This window comes from Ambystoma mexicanum, chromosome 6q (genome assembly GCF_040938575.1).
Source record: "Ambystoma mexicanum isolate Mex_15411 chromosome 6q, UKY_AmexF1_1, whole genome shotgun sequence".
Lineage (NCBI taxonomy): Eukaryota > Metazoa > Chordata > Amphibia > Caudata > Ambystomatidae > Ambystoma > Ambystoma mexicanum.
Genome location: NC_090937.1, coordinates 283,716,551 through 283,729,395, shown reverse-complemented (window position 1 = coordinate 283,729,395; position 12,845 = coordinate 283,716,551). Strand labels below are relative to the sequence as shown.

The window sequence follows — 12,845 nt, the reverse complement described above, 5'->3', positions numbered from 1 at the left end:
GCGATAAGGTGGTGGGAAGTGCGCTCTCATCTGTCCGGAGGCGTGGATTTCCAGACCCCACCGCACCAGGAGACGGTCACGACTGACGCCTCACTGGAAGGATGGGAGCTCACACCGGAAGTCTTCACGCCAGAGGCCTGTGAATGCTGGAGGAGAAGACATTGCACATCAACATGTTGGAGCTTCGGGTATTGTTTTGGGCCTTCAAGTCCTTCCTTCCGTCCCTCAAGGGCAAGGTGGTGCGTGTCTTCACAGACAATACCACCACAATGTTTTACATCAGGAACAGGGGGGCAGCAGATCCCCCGGCGCTCTCCATAGAGGTTCAGGACCTATGGCACTGGGCCGTCGCCGAGGGGATGTTCCTCATTCCGTTCCATATGGCAGGAGTAAAGAACACTGTCGCTGACTCCCTCAGCAGGGAGCTGCACTCTTGCCACGAGTGGGAGCTCCGGCAGAACCAAGTGAACCACCTGTTCCGCAGATGGGGCAATCCCCAAATCGATCTGTTTGCGATGGGGACGAACACCAAGTGCCGGACCTTCGCCAGCAGGTTTGCTCAGCCGGGGAGCATGGGGGACGCATTCTCATTCCCCTGGGACGGCCTGTTTCTGTATGTGTTCCCTCCGTTGCCGTTGCTTCTTCAACTCTTCAATCAACTCAGACAGCCCTGGTGCAGGATGATCCTCGTTGCACCAGCGTGGCTGGGGCAGATCTGGTACCCGGACCTTCTCAGCATGTCAGCATCCCCTCCAGTCAAGCTTCCAGTGGTTGCAGATCTTCTCGCCTGGGAAGGAGGCACAATTCTGCACCACAACCCAGATCGCTGATCCTGAAGGCCTGGCTCCTGCAGCGTTAGAGTTCGGGGGGTTACGATCTCCCAGCGCACTGCAAGGAGGTGCTTGCCAAGGCCAGAGCATTGTCTGCTCTAAAATGCTATGGACATAAATGGAAGAGGTTTACCGTTAGGTGCCGTGCACAGAAGATCAACCCTCTGCGGATCATGGCTCCGCAGGTTCTACCTTATTTGCTATCTTTGGCCAAGCCGGGAATGGCCTATGCCTCCAAGTTTCATCTGGCGGCTATCTCCTGCTACACCAGATCTCTGGGGCGGTCGTCGTTCTGGTCACACCGCTTGGTTAAGAAGTTTGTCAAAGGACTGTTCCGTTCATTCCCGCCAGTGAAGGCTCCAGCCCCGGCGTGGAAACTCAATGTGGTACTGACTAGGCTCATGGGCCCTCCATTCGGACCTATTCAGACTGTTCCACTGAAGTTCTTGTCGTGGAAGACAGTGTTCCTCGTGGCCATCACCTCTGCACGATGGGTGGGTGAGATTCAGGCCCTGTCCTGTAAGCCACCGTACTTAACTTTTCACGACACAAGGGTGGTGCTGCGGACGCACCCCTCCTTCATGCCCAAGGTGCCGTCGGACTTTCATCGTAGCCGGCTGAAAGGACTTTGCACTCGCTAGATGTGGCTAGAGCGCTGAAGTTCTGTGTGGACCGCACAAAGAGTTTCCGGAAGACGTTTCAACTTTTTGTGAACTTTGGCCCTGTGAACCATGGGAAGGCCCTGTCCATGGCTTCCATTTCCAGGTGGCTCTCCGGCTGCATCACTCATTGTCACCGGTTGGCAAACCGACCGTTGCCTCCTGGCCGTCCAAGAGCCCATTCGACCAGAGCGATCGTTGCTACTATGGTGTTCCTGTCTGGTGTGCCCCTGCTGGACATCTGCAGGGCTGCTACGTGGAGGTCGACACATACCTTCATGAAGTTCTACTGCGTCGACAGGTATTCCAGGGAGGACTCCAGAGTTAGGCAAGCAGTGCTGTGCAATCTGTTCTCTTGAAGGCGAGCCTGGCAAGGACGTAAGAGATGCTTATGCACCGACACGGGAGGCGGTCAATAACACTTCCGCCGTCGAGAGTATGTTCCAATGGATTTTCAGTAAAGCAGACTGATGCAGTCGATTAGGGAACTGCAGCAGAAGAAATAAAATTACCCCTCGTGTTTTATGTTCATGAGATAAGTGGGTCATGGAGGGATAAGCATGAAATCAAATCTATAATCTCAATCCAATCTCTGACAAATAGTGTCTTTTTCACTTTATCTGGATTCCCAATAAGAGTCTCCCTATTCTGAGACAGACATGAGCCTTGCCGCCTCCCGTGTTGGTGCATGTGTGTAATGCTATGTATTCTTTATTCATGAGCATGTGAATCCATGCCAGACCCCGTGTTCGAGAAGGAACAAGTTACTTACCTGTAACTGTTCTCCAGCATGGGTCGAGCATGGATTAACATGCAAACCCTCCCGCCTACCCCTCTTCTCTTGGTCCTACTGCCACTTACATGCCACCAAATATGAAGATGGCTGCCAGAGGAGGGGCTTAGGTAGAGGGCAGTGATTGTCTAGGGGCAGTATGACCCAGAGCTCAGTGATTGATTGTTAGGAAATACAGTTCAGAAACAAAACTGAAACAGATTGCTCCGTTACCGAGGTTTCCCAGCCTGATGACAGGGAATATTCATGAGCATGTGAATCCATGCCAGACCCATGCTGGAGAACAACAATTGCCAGTAAGTAACTTGTTCCATCTCATAGACCTGGAAATTGATATCTGTGCCATCACAGAAACATGGGCCATGATGCTGCAGGTCCATCACTGAATCTGGCCATTCCCGACGGGTACAGTATGTCCAGGCATGATAGGATGTTAGGGAGAGAGGCTGGGGTTGTACTTATTTACAGATCTCATCTCTCTATCTGGGAAGTGAAACATCAACACATTGAAGGTATTGAGATGAAATTTGTTAAGGTTGGCCTTATCGCAGAAGCATCTGTTAATCTTCTGTTATTATATAGACCACCCACAGTTATGGAAGATTTTACCTCTCTCTGATTTTAGTCTTCTGTTCCTTAAACCTAAAACAGGGTTTCTGTTATTGGGTGATTTTAATTTATGGTTGGGGCTGGATTCTGATAGTAAAGCCTCAGATCTTGAAAGGTATGCTGTCTAATCTGGGCTTTACACAAACTGTCTCTGAACCCACTCACTGCAAAGGGCACACGTTGGATTGGGTCGCTACTTTAAATGTTATTACTAAAGATTTCTCAGTATTTGCATGTCCTTGGTCGGACCACTTCTTTGTACACTTTACGTTACAATCAGAACATTTTATTAAAATGAAAGGCATGCCCAAGCAATCGACAGTTAGTAGAAATCTGAGGAATTTCACCAGGGAACGTATTGAACCGCTCTTGAGTTCCACCATTGTGAAGACTCTTAATTTAGTTTCAGTTGAAGAGCTTTCTAATGCTCTGGTCTCCTCTTTGGATAATATCACAAATTCCTTGGCTCCTCTTAAGAAGAAATTGAAAAAAGTTCCCCGTCATGTCACAGGAACACATGCTTTGCAAAAGGATTTATACAGATGCACACCTAAAGGTTTTATGTTTGTAACTGATCTTATATATGTAGAGAGATGCACGGGAATGCGTACCGACCTTGACACTAGGTCGTCGTTAAATGGAACAAAAAGAAACGGTGTGCACGGTCTGTGGAGCACTCGCGTCCCATGCACACTCAGGGTTATTGTCCAAAGACAAAGTTCATAGAAATCTATATATTCCATTTGGAAAGAGACAGATTTAAGATGTAATGGAGTATCCACATATTTAATAGATAACCCAAAGAAAAGGCATTTATAGAGATTACACTTTTAGTTAATGCATTATATTAGTCAGATGTAGCTTTAAGTTCAAATTATGTATGGAATACCCCATACCGGTCAAAAGATTTTCTGACTTCGATACTCTCCTGGTGACGTTAGTCCTCATTCGATATGACAACTAGTGGGTCTAAGTAGCAATTGTCCTCATGCCCGTGATGCTCTGTATGAATAGTAATGAGTGCACTCAGAAAAGGTGTCTTGTTCAACATTGAATGCATTACCTAAATCTAATAAAAATAGGGCATAAATAAGTTCCCTTAGCGAAAGGAATTCCTACCTGATGATGGAAATGGTGTGGCTTACCCCAAATGGGTGGGTAGCAGGTAACCAATATGGCTCTAGAATCTTATGCCGGAGCTTCTACCAGAATTAGTGTTGCAATGTCGTCTGACTCTAGTGATAAGTAAAAGTGTGAACGATTACTTAAATCCGTTCAGTAACTCAATCTGATACTAAGCGTTGCTTCTTCATCCTGGCTTACCGATATTAGAGGTTGCATTGGGGTTATACTGAAGCCATTATACGTAGTTTCTCCCATTCGTGTGCTTAGACGCCGTCTGCAAGCAAGCAGCGCCCTCGCGGACGCTCAAGATAATAAGGCTTTCTTAGTAACCGTTAACTAGGAAGCGTACGTCTGTGTGATGGCGGCACATGGATCCGTGCGTCGTCAGCACGTCGTATCCATGTAAGCTAGCTTAATTTCATTCCGGATGGGTATGCGCACTAGTCAAACATTTCATTACAGAGAACACTGCCTTTTAAAATGGCATCCATATTGCATAAAATTACGAGTCTTCGTTACGACTCTTCTGATAGTTATTGTGCAATAAATGGGCATCTACATTACATAGAGACATCGTCATGATCACTGATCAGTAGATTAAATACACTAGTGATGTTCAGCGACACTCACGTTCACAATCTAGATGAATAGAGTTGGGTGAAGAGGCACATTCAATATCTATACATGGTATCTTGCAAATTAAAGATATACATATGTCAGAGTATAAACTTCAAATGACAATGTAAACACATTTACAACGTCCATTCATAGAATTCCATGCACTGTATTGCTCTAAATGTCAAAACTCTAAGGGACCAATAAATCATTCCCTGCCAAGGATGTGTAGAGCTATATGTTACATAGAGACCAGTTGCATAATTTCATGCATAATATGTAGAAAGAACAATATCCATACCTCTACTAATTCCCTTTCATCAATACAGGTATAATGATACATATTCGGGATTTAGTCTCAGAACTTCAGACATGGAAGGGTTAAAGAGAGGCCTCAATAGGGTCAATATGTATTTGTGTAGGACGGATACTTGTTTTGATCAGTGATGAGAAATATGTATCAATGTGTGGTCCTAGGGGCATCATAAAAATGCACCCAGGTAAAACTCTTCATTCATTCCATGGGGTGACATACTATCTAATTTGTCTATCCAGAATAGTTCTCTTTGATCCAGTCTTTTCGCATGATTACCCCCTCTAGACGATCTTTGTACCACTTCCAGTACCTGAAATTTGAATTGTGCCACAGAATGCCTTTGCTCCGAGTAGTGCCTCGCTACTGGTGAATGAGTGTTATTAGTCTGGATGTTACTTTTGTGCTCATTACACTGTTACTTCATTTTCGTCGCAGTTTGGCCAGCATAATAAATTCCCCATGGACAACCTATGGCATCGATTACTGACCTGGTATCGCATGTGGCAAAGTCTTTCTGCTTGATTTTAGCTCCTGTCCTTGGATGTCTTACATAATTTCCTTTTGTGACATTATTTTGTGACTGCGCCCAGATACCTTAGGGTTGGCAGCGTAATATACATGAATAAACAATACAATACATTTATTTCAGTTACTACAGCGTAGATATGCAAATGTACCCAATTTCTTTGTCTGTAATGTCATCTGTTTGTCATCAGAAACACATGGTTCTCAGATGATTTTAGGAACCTTAAAGCTTATATGCTCAAGTGTTTTTATGTTTGGAAAAATAATTGCTCTCCTTCACTTTAGCTACTTTTAAAATTGCAGCTAGAGACTATAAAGTTGCTATTGTCAATGCAAAAAAGAATAGCCTTAATGCAAGAATTATTAATGCGCAATCGGAAGTTAAGGAATTATTTAAAATCCTTAAAGAACAAGAAACCCCTTATAGACAGGATACTGGCTAAGTAAATAAGGATGCGGTTTGGTGTGCATCCATTCATGAAGCCACGCAGGGCAAATTAGATAAAATTAGATCTGACATTGTCAGGAAAAGAGAGATTAAAATTAGAAAATCTGGAGTTAGTGACCAGGTTCCTCTGGTCAATAAATCCCAGATTCCCTCTTTTAGTTTCACAGTGATAACTGTAGCCGAACTGGCCACAATAATAGAGCAGTTTAAGACTACCACTTGCAAAGGTGATCCCTGCTCAGTGCTGATCATCAAAACCTGCTTCGCTACACTACTAGATGCCATCTGTAGATTTGTTAATGCTTCCTTTGTAGAGAATTCCGTGCCGATGGGTCTAAAAAAGGCATGGATTACACCCATTCTTAAAAAAAAACAGGTTTACCTGATGATAATCTGCTTAGCTATAGACCTATCACTAATACTCAATGTTTACTAAAGATCTTGGACCAGGTTGCCTATGTTCAGATTTCTGCCCATCTTAAAGCTCACCCGATTCTTCATATGTTTCAATCAGGGTTTAGGCAGGTGTTCAGAACCGAGTCTGCTCTTTTGGAACTTAAGTCAAGATTAGTAGATCGCATGGATAAGTGTCTGCCATTCCTTCTCATGCTTTTGGACTTCTCGGCAGCCTTCGACCTGGTGGATCATTCCATCTTGATCCTCGGTTTGAGGGAGGTGGCAAATTTTTCTAACAAGGCAGCACAGTGACTCTCCTCTTTTTTTAAAAGTAATCAGGAGTTTAGGGTCTATTGTGGGGAGGCAGAGACCCCTCCCATAATATTAGAATTTGGCGTTCCACAAGGAGCATGCCTATCTCCATGTGTCTACAACATGTTTACGGTTCAATTTTTCACTCTTGGAGAAAAATGGCATAATATTTACAAATTAGGCTGATGATACAGTGTCTCATCCCCTTTACCCATAACCGTGATAAAGACAAACAATTTCTTAACAAGGTTTACACTATCATCAAATGGTTCAGAACAACCTCACCTTAAATGGGGATAAGACTGAGCTCGTGGTAGTGGGTACCCAGAATATGATTTAAAAAATTGGGTCCGGCTTCAGCTTAGAACACACCAAAATTGTTGTACATAAGAAGGTCAAAACGCTGGGCATCGTGCTGGATCAACATCTCAATATGAAGGCTCACGTGAGTTGCCTTGTATCGTCATCTGCATACTACATTAAACTCCTGACTCATTTACAGCCCTTTATCACACAACCGAATGCTGAGATTATCGCAAGGGCAATAGTGGGTGCAAAAATGGACTACTGCTGTAGTCTCTTGTTTGGCATTAACAAAGGGGAGTATAGGCGCTTGCAGGTTATTCAAAACAGCACAGTAAGAGTGGTAACAGGGACTGCGCAAAGAGATCATATCTCAGAGGCCCGTTGTGGCCTACTTTGGCTGCTGGTTGAATCCAGATTGCTTTACCGCCTTCTGTTAATTGTCCACAAATGCCGGCTGGGTAAGATGCTGGCATATCTTCAGGCTCTGATTGAAGAAAAAATTCTCATCAAATGCCTCGGGTCCAACAACACTGATCAGCTCACTCTACCTAAATGTAAAACTGTTAAGGCTAGCAAAGGTGCATTTCTGAATGCAGCCCCTAGAGCCTGGAATGGATTACCCCCAGAATTGAGGGGCATTAAATCAACCAAAGTCTTTAAAAAGAAATAAAAAACATGCCTTTTTAATGAACTCTTTTTCACCACTATAGCACATCTTTTCTTTGCGGTACCGGCTTTTCTGTTTGATGTTTTTGTCTTTCGTATTGGCGCCCTTAAGCCTTTGGGTCCATGGACTGCGCGGTATAAATAAATAAAAGTAAAGTAAACGTTGTTGCTCCGTCAAGCAACAGCCCAGACCCCTTGTTTGATCTGGTCTGCCGGTGGCTACGCCGGGCCCCCTCTTCCAGGGGTCCTATCAAGCTTGTTTTTCTCCCAGTTAGAGGCCTGGTGCTGTGTCCGACTTTGTATTAGCTCTTCCTCCACTGCTGCCGGGTCTGGGGAGCGACTCTCTGCCACCTCTCGTTCTTGCCTGGTTGAGGAGACCTGTTCTAGGGCTGCCGCTTCTCTGGGGCGGGTCTTCCCCCTTCCTGAGCCGCAGGCGCTGCACCGTCTTGGGCGGTATTCCCGCGGCTACATCGCTGAATCCACACCTTGCAGCAGCCCCGGCCGGACTCCTCCCTCCTTGTCCTGCATCTGCCTCAGGGTCCCTGCTGCTGCGCCCCCCTCTACACCGTGCTCGTCCCGGGGCGGGGTGCCGGGACCCTCTTTCTCCCCGGCACACTTGCTGGGCTGAGCAATGTCGGGGGTCTCCTCTGCACCGCTGCATCATTTTGGTGGTGGCCTCTCTTTTTTCGCGCTCTCCGAGCCGCCTGTCCCTCAGCAGTTCGCCCAGCCGCAGCTCCTCACCGTCTCCCGCTTCTTCTCCGGTTGTGCTGCAGCAGTGAATCCTCCTTCCCGGGGGTCCCTCCACTCTCTCTTCAATCTCTAGCCGTTATATCTCGTCTTCAGCCGTCGGGGGGTGGTGGGACCGTTTAAGACTGTTGACTGTTCTGGGGCTAGGGAGCAGCCGTCGACACGTCTTATCTTGTGTCGGCGGCCATCTTGGAGTCAAATAAAAAAAATGTTAACGTGCTCTGACCATGTTTACTGTTCAGTAATGTGTCTGTGTTTGACCAAAGCTGTGTTCCACCCAACTACGTGTGCAAGGGCGGGGTAGCCTGGGCTCTCTTATCTCTTTGTTTATACAGTTTACCCCCTCAAGAGACAGTCCCTCCGGCAACAAAAAAGAAGGAATTTACCCACTGTATATGAGAGGACTACCCACTGTGTATACTTCAGTGTTCTACCAGTCTCCATGCTTGAACTAGTCTGCACCTGGGTTCAGTCCCTTTGCTCTTTTGTTCCAAGCATTTGTACTCACAAAATTTCACCCTGCTTGATCGTGTCTGCAGTTGTGGCTTTTCATGCACTTTACATTTACTAAGCAGTCCGCTGTACCTACCTTATTCTTTCGCCTGCATGTACTTGACTAAACTCCCCTTTCCTGTCCCCTCCCCGTTGCACTTTATCGATCTGACTGTTACTGGAGCCTGTGACCAATCAAATTTCCACCCCCTTTCCCCTCAGTCACTGGGAGCATTACAAAATGGCATTGCATGTGGTTAGCACCTTTGAAAGAAAAAGCAATACATTAAAATTAAAGCAATAAACCCCTGTTGCATTTTTGGACATTGAGGCCAGGCACCCAACTGAAACTGAGAAAGGTAATATTGGATATACCACTCCCCATTATGTAACTTGAGTCCTGTTTCCCAGAACAGACTGATAGCCAAACCTGACCATCCACCACAAAGAAATAGGTTTGTTTAGATATTATCAACGTTGTCAGTCATTCTATCCACTAAGAATGTCACATTCTTTTGTTGACCTATGCTCCCTTTAAATGAGCTGCCATCACATATTTTTTGCCTCAAACATTCTGCAGATTGCTTGTAAGCACCTCTACCTGCTTTTTAACTCACTTCCTGTATTTTGGAAAAATGTAAGATGCCTTCTCAGTCTATCCATTTGCTTCTTCTGCCTCCGTCTACAAGATGTTCTTGAAAATGTGCCCTTCCATTACAGGGCCCTCTTGCTGGATATCTTAACCGTAAGTATCTAGAAATACCAATCTCCAGCGCAAGAGCAAAACTACATTTTTGGTGATGTGGCCACCACGGTGGAGGATTACACTTGCTCTGGAGAATATCCTGTTTTGTCTGAGCCAATGTAACTTCGTCATAAAGATTTGTGGTAACAAGGGATGCAAGTTTGTACCTGGACAAGTGCAATACTAAGCATACAAAAAGCATGTGAAGGCAACCTCCTTCACCTTCAGTCAGAGGCACAAGGGAGACTGAACAGAGTACACTGAAGTAATATAAATCCAAAGACTGATAGTGAGGGGATCTGTGACTGTTAAATAGGCAGGTTTTCCTGAAGTGCCATTGTGACCGGTGGACAGGTCAAACTCTGAGCACCCTGTGTGATTTCTGGCTGGCCAGGCATTAGAAAGACACACAACATTACCATGCAGAAATAGGAAGGAGTAGAAATGTGTGGCATGGTCGCACTGCTTTCTTACTATTTCCATCTTAGAAAAAGAGCCATGGTGAAGACTTGACCTGCTGTGACGATGAAGGGAAAGACTCCAAGTTAGAGAGGCCGCTGGACATTGGAGAGAGGCGGCAGGAGATGCACACAAGAGGATGAGCTGCGGCAGGTATCGCCGAAGCAAGCTGGTAAGGGGTTTCCTGGAGTTGAGATTTCTTAGCTTTTGTTATCAGCTCCCTGTTATGTGAAATGGATGAGTCTCGCAGATAGTTTGGGATCTTGAAGTGGGGGCCTTACCATTTAGTGTCACCTGTTTTGCAATACGCCAAGCAGCGGGAAGGCACCACCACCGCCTCTCTGCTCACCTTCCCCAGTTGGTTCTATTTAATAATGTCCCCGCAAAAATGGCTCCTTGCATTGATTTTGCGTTTGGACGATTCACAGAAGAGCCCATGTCTGAGAATAGGTTTAGATGTCACATTATGAGGGGCACAGACCATCACCCATTTCCAGAAACACACTACACGCATTATAGATTTCCATGTGTGTCTGAGAGAAAGCGACAGTGCTCTTTCCAGAAATCCAGACCTTTGGTTGGTATTTTAGCACAGCAGGAGCTGGACTGGGGTTATTTCCACTGCAGAAATATTGACAACATTGACCACTGTGAGACTGGCATGGTATCAAGAGATGACATAGACAACGGATTTCAAATTTAACAGTAGAATCTTTATTAAGTTTCAGGATGGTGTAAGGCATACTTGCCCTATAACTATGGTGATATTTTCCCTACCTAAGGAAAGTCTATGTCTGTAAGTCCAAATCAAAATATCTGTCTGTGTCAAAACCTATGCTTGCCCTCACATCTAATACTAAATATAGTGTAGGGATGTTCTGAATTAACTAAACAGTGTTCAAAATAAAATATGGAGCGGCTTCTAGCTCCCGTCCCCAGGTTCAAGATACAGTTTTCACAATTGCTTGTTCCAAATATTGTACCAGGACTTGGGTTTCTCTTCCCCAAGTTCAAAGCACACTTGGTTTCAATACACCATGTCAAAATGGATTCCCATTATTCCAATAGGAGCTCTGAGTTCCCTTCCCCAAGCTTGAAGTACTGGTTCACAAAACATCAAACAGTTCCACTGTGTTCAACTCCTTGTTTTAACAATTTTCCTGGATTTGTTGGGGCTCCCTGGTCTAGCACAGTTGACGGACCACACGATCCACCGTGACAGGTCACGCAACCAGTTGCCTTTGCCCAATTTTAACTTTGTTGGCTTTCACTGATAACCTTTTCTTCTATTTGTTCAATTTTAGCTCTGCCAGTTTGACATTTTGCTCACACTTCATTGCTTCTCCTCTGCTGCTCACTTTTCGCTTTTGTAATGTCTTTTCCTTAGCACTGACAGCTCTTGTTACTTTCCAGTCGTCCTTGAATTGTTCAGAAGCCTTTGAAAACGTATACATTTCTCATACGTGACCCCTCTGATACTTGGTTTCTAGATAATCCATTATTAGCATTGCATTCATTTGTTTATTCATAACACTTTATTCAGAGACTTTCGAGAATATGCCGGCTGCACGTGACCACTCCGATATAATGTAGCTCAGCAACTTTCATACTCGCACTGGGTTTCTTGCATTCACTGAAACTCACCGGTGGCGTTGCTGTTCACTTCAGTTTCTTCGCTCAGGCAGCTTCTTGTACTTGAGGTCAGAGTTGCACCCCCTGCCCCTCAGACATTCCTGGGTTGGTTTCTCCACTCAAGGAACAAGCACTGTCTTTCCATAACCGGTTTCTCCTCTCAAGGGACCGGCACAACCCACGGCTCCTTTTTTCCGGACTTCGCTGGCTCCCTCTCCATCATTTCGCACTCTGCTTCATCTTGCAGTCTTTCAGCATCTCATGGTTCCGTTCTCCATTGGCGCATCACGGGTTGGTCTGACCTTCCTGTTGCTCTCGCCTCCAGCTTGCTTGTCCTACACCTTTTATACACCTGAGCCCTATCAACGGGTTTCAGGTGTGACTCCTTGGCCTGCTTTGCCTTACTCCATTTAGACCAATTACTGGGGCATGCCCGACTGCCAGTCTTGTATTCTTCAAGATCCCTCTGCTTCATCCCAGTACTATAGTGGTGTTTCCTATAGGAAGTATGCATTACTCTTTCAGGCTTCTTCCTCGTCTCAGTACTTAGTGTGAGTTCATGGGATAGAAAAGGATAATATCCTATAAAGGCTGATGGAGGGGAGGATAGGGTAGGTCATAGTTAGGAAAGGAGGGATACCATGTCTCACCCTCAGACAGCCACGACTCTAACCTTTCTTAAAGTTCAGTAAACATACGATTCTTGGTCATATTTTATGCACTTTTAACATGTGATTAAACTGTTCTTCCCTAGCATTGAAAGTTCGGTTTATAGCCTGTGTAAGGCTTATGTGGTCCACAACGATGTGAGTGAGCCTAATTCAAAGGTGTCCTTTTGAAATATCTTTTTGTTTTGTTTTTGAACAGCAATCTGTACTTTACATGCGGTTATACAAGTATTCAAATCACTTATTGACTGTGTTGACTAGTTGACTAGTGCAATGTTTATATATTTCTGCGTTGCCGAGCAACTTTTATTGAGTTTTTTTTAAAACTAATATAGGACTTATTCAATGGTGCAGTTTGTTATTAGTATATTATGAAAATGTCTTATATTATCGTTTTTATCTAATAAGGCACATTCTGAATAAAAACACAGTTTTAAAGTTTTTATTGTGCTTTCACAGCAACTGTTTTATTTAATCGCAATGCTTAAAATTGTATTCTGAT

General features: G+C 44.9%; 1 protein-coding gene across 2 annotated transcripts in view; it reads left to right on the top strand.

Annotated features, from left to right (window-relative positions):
* Positions 1-12,845, top strand: part of FOCAD (focadhesin) — a 2,926,805-nt gene that overhangs the window by 1,557,794 nt on the left and 1,356,166 nt on the right. The gene's annotated exons all lie outside the window — the stretch shown is intronic.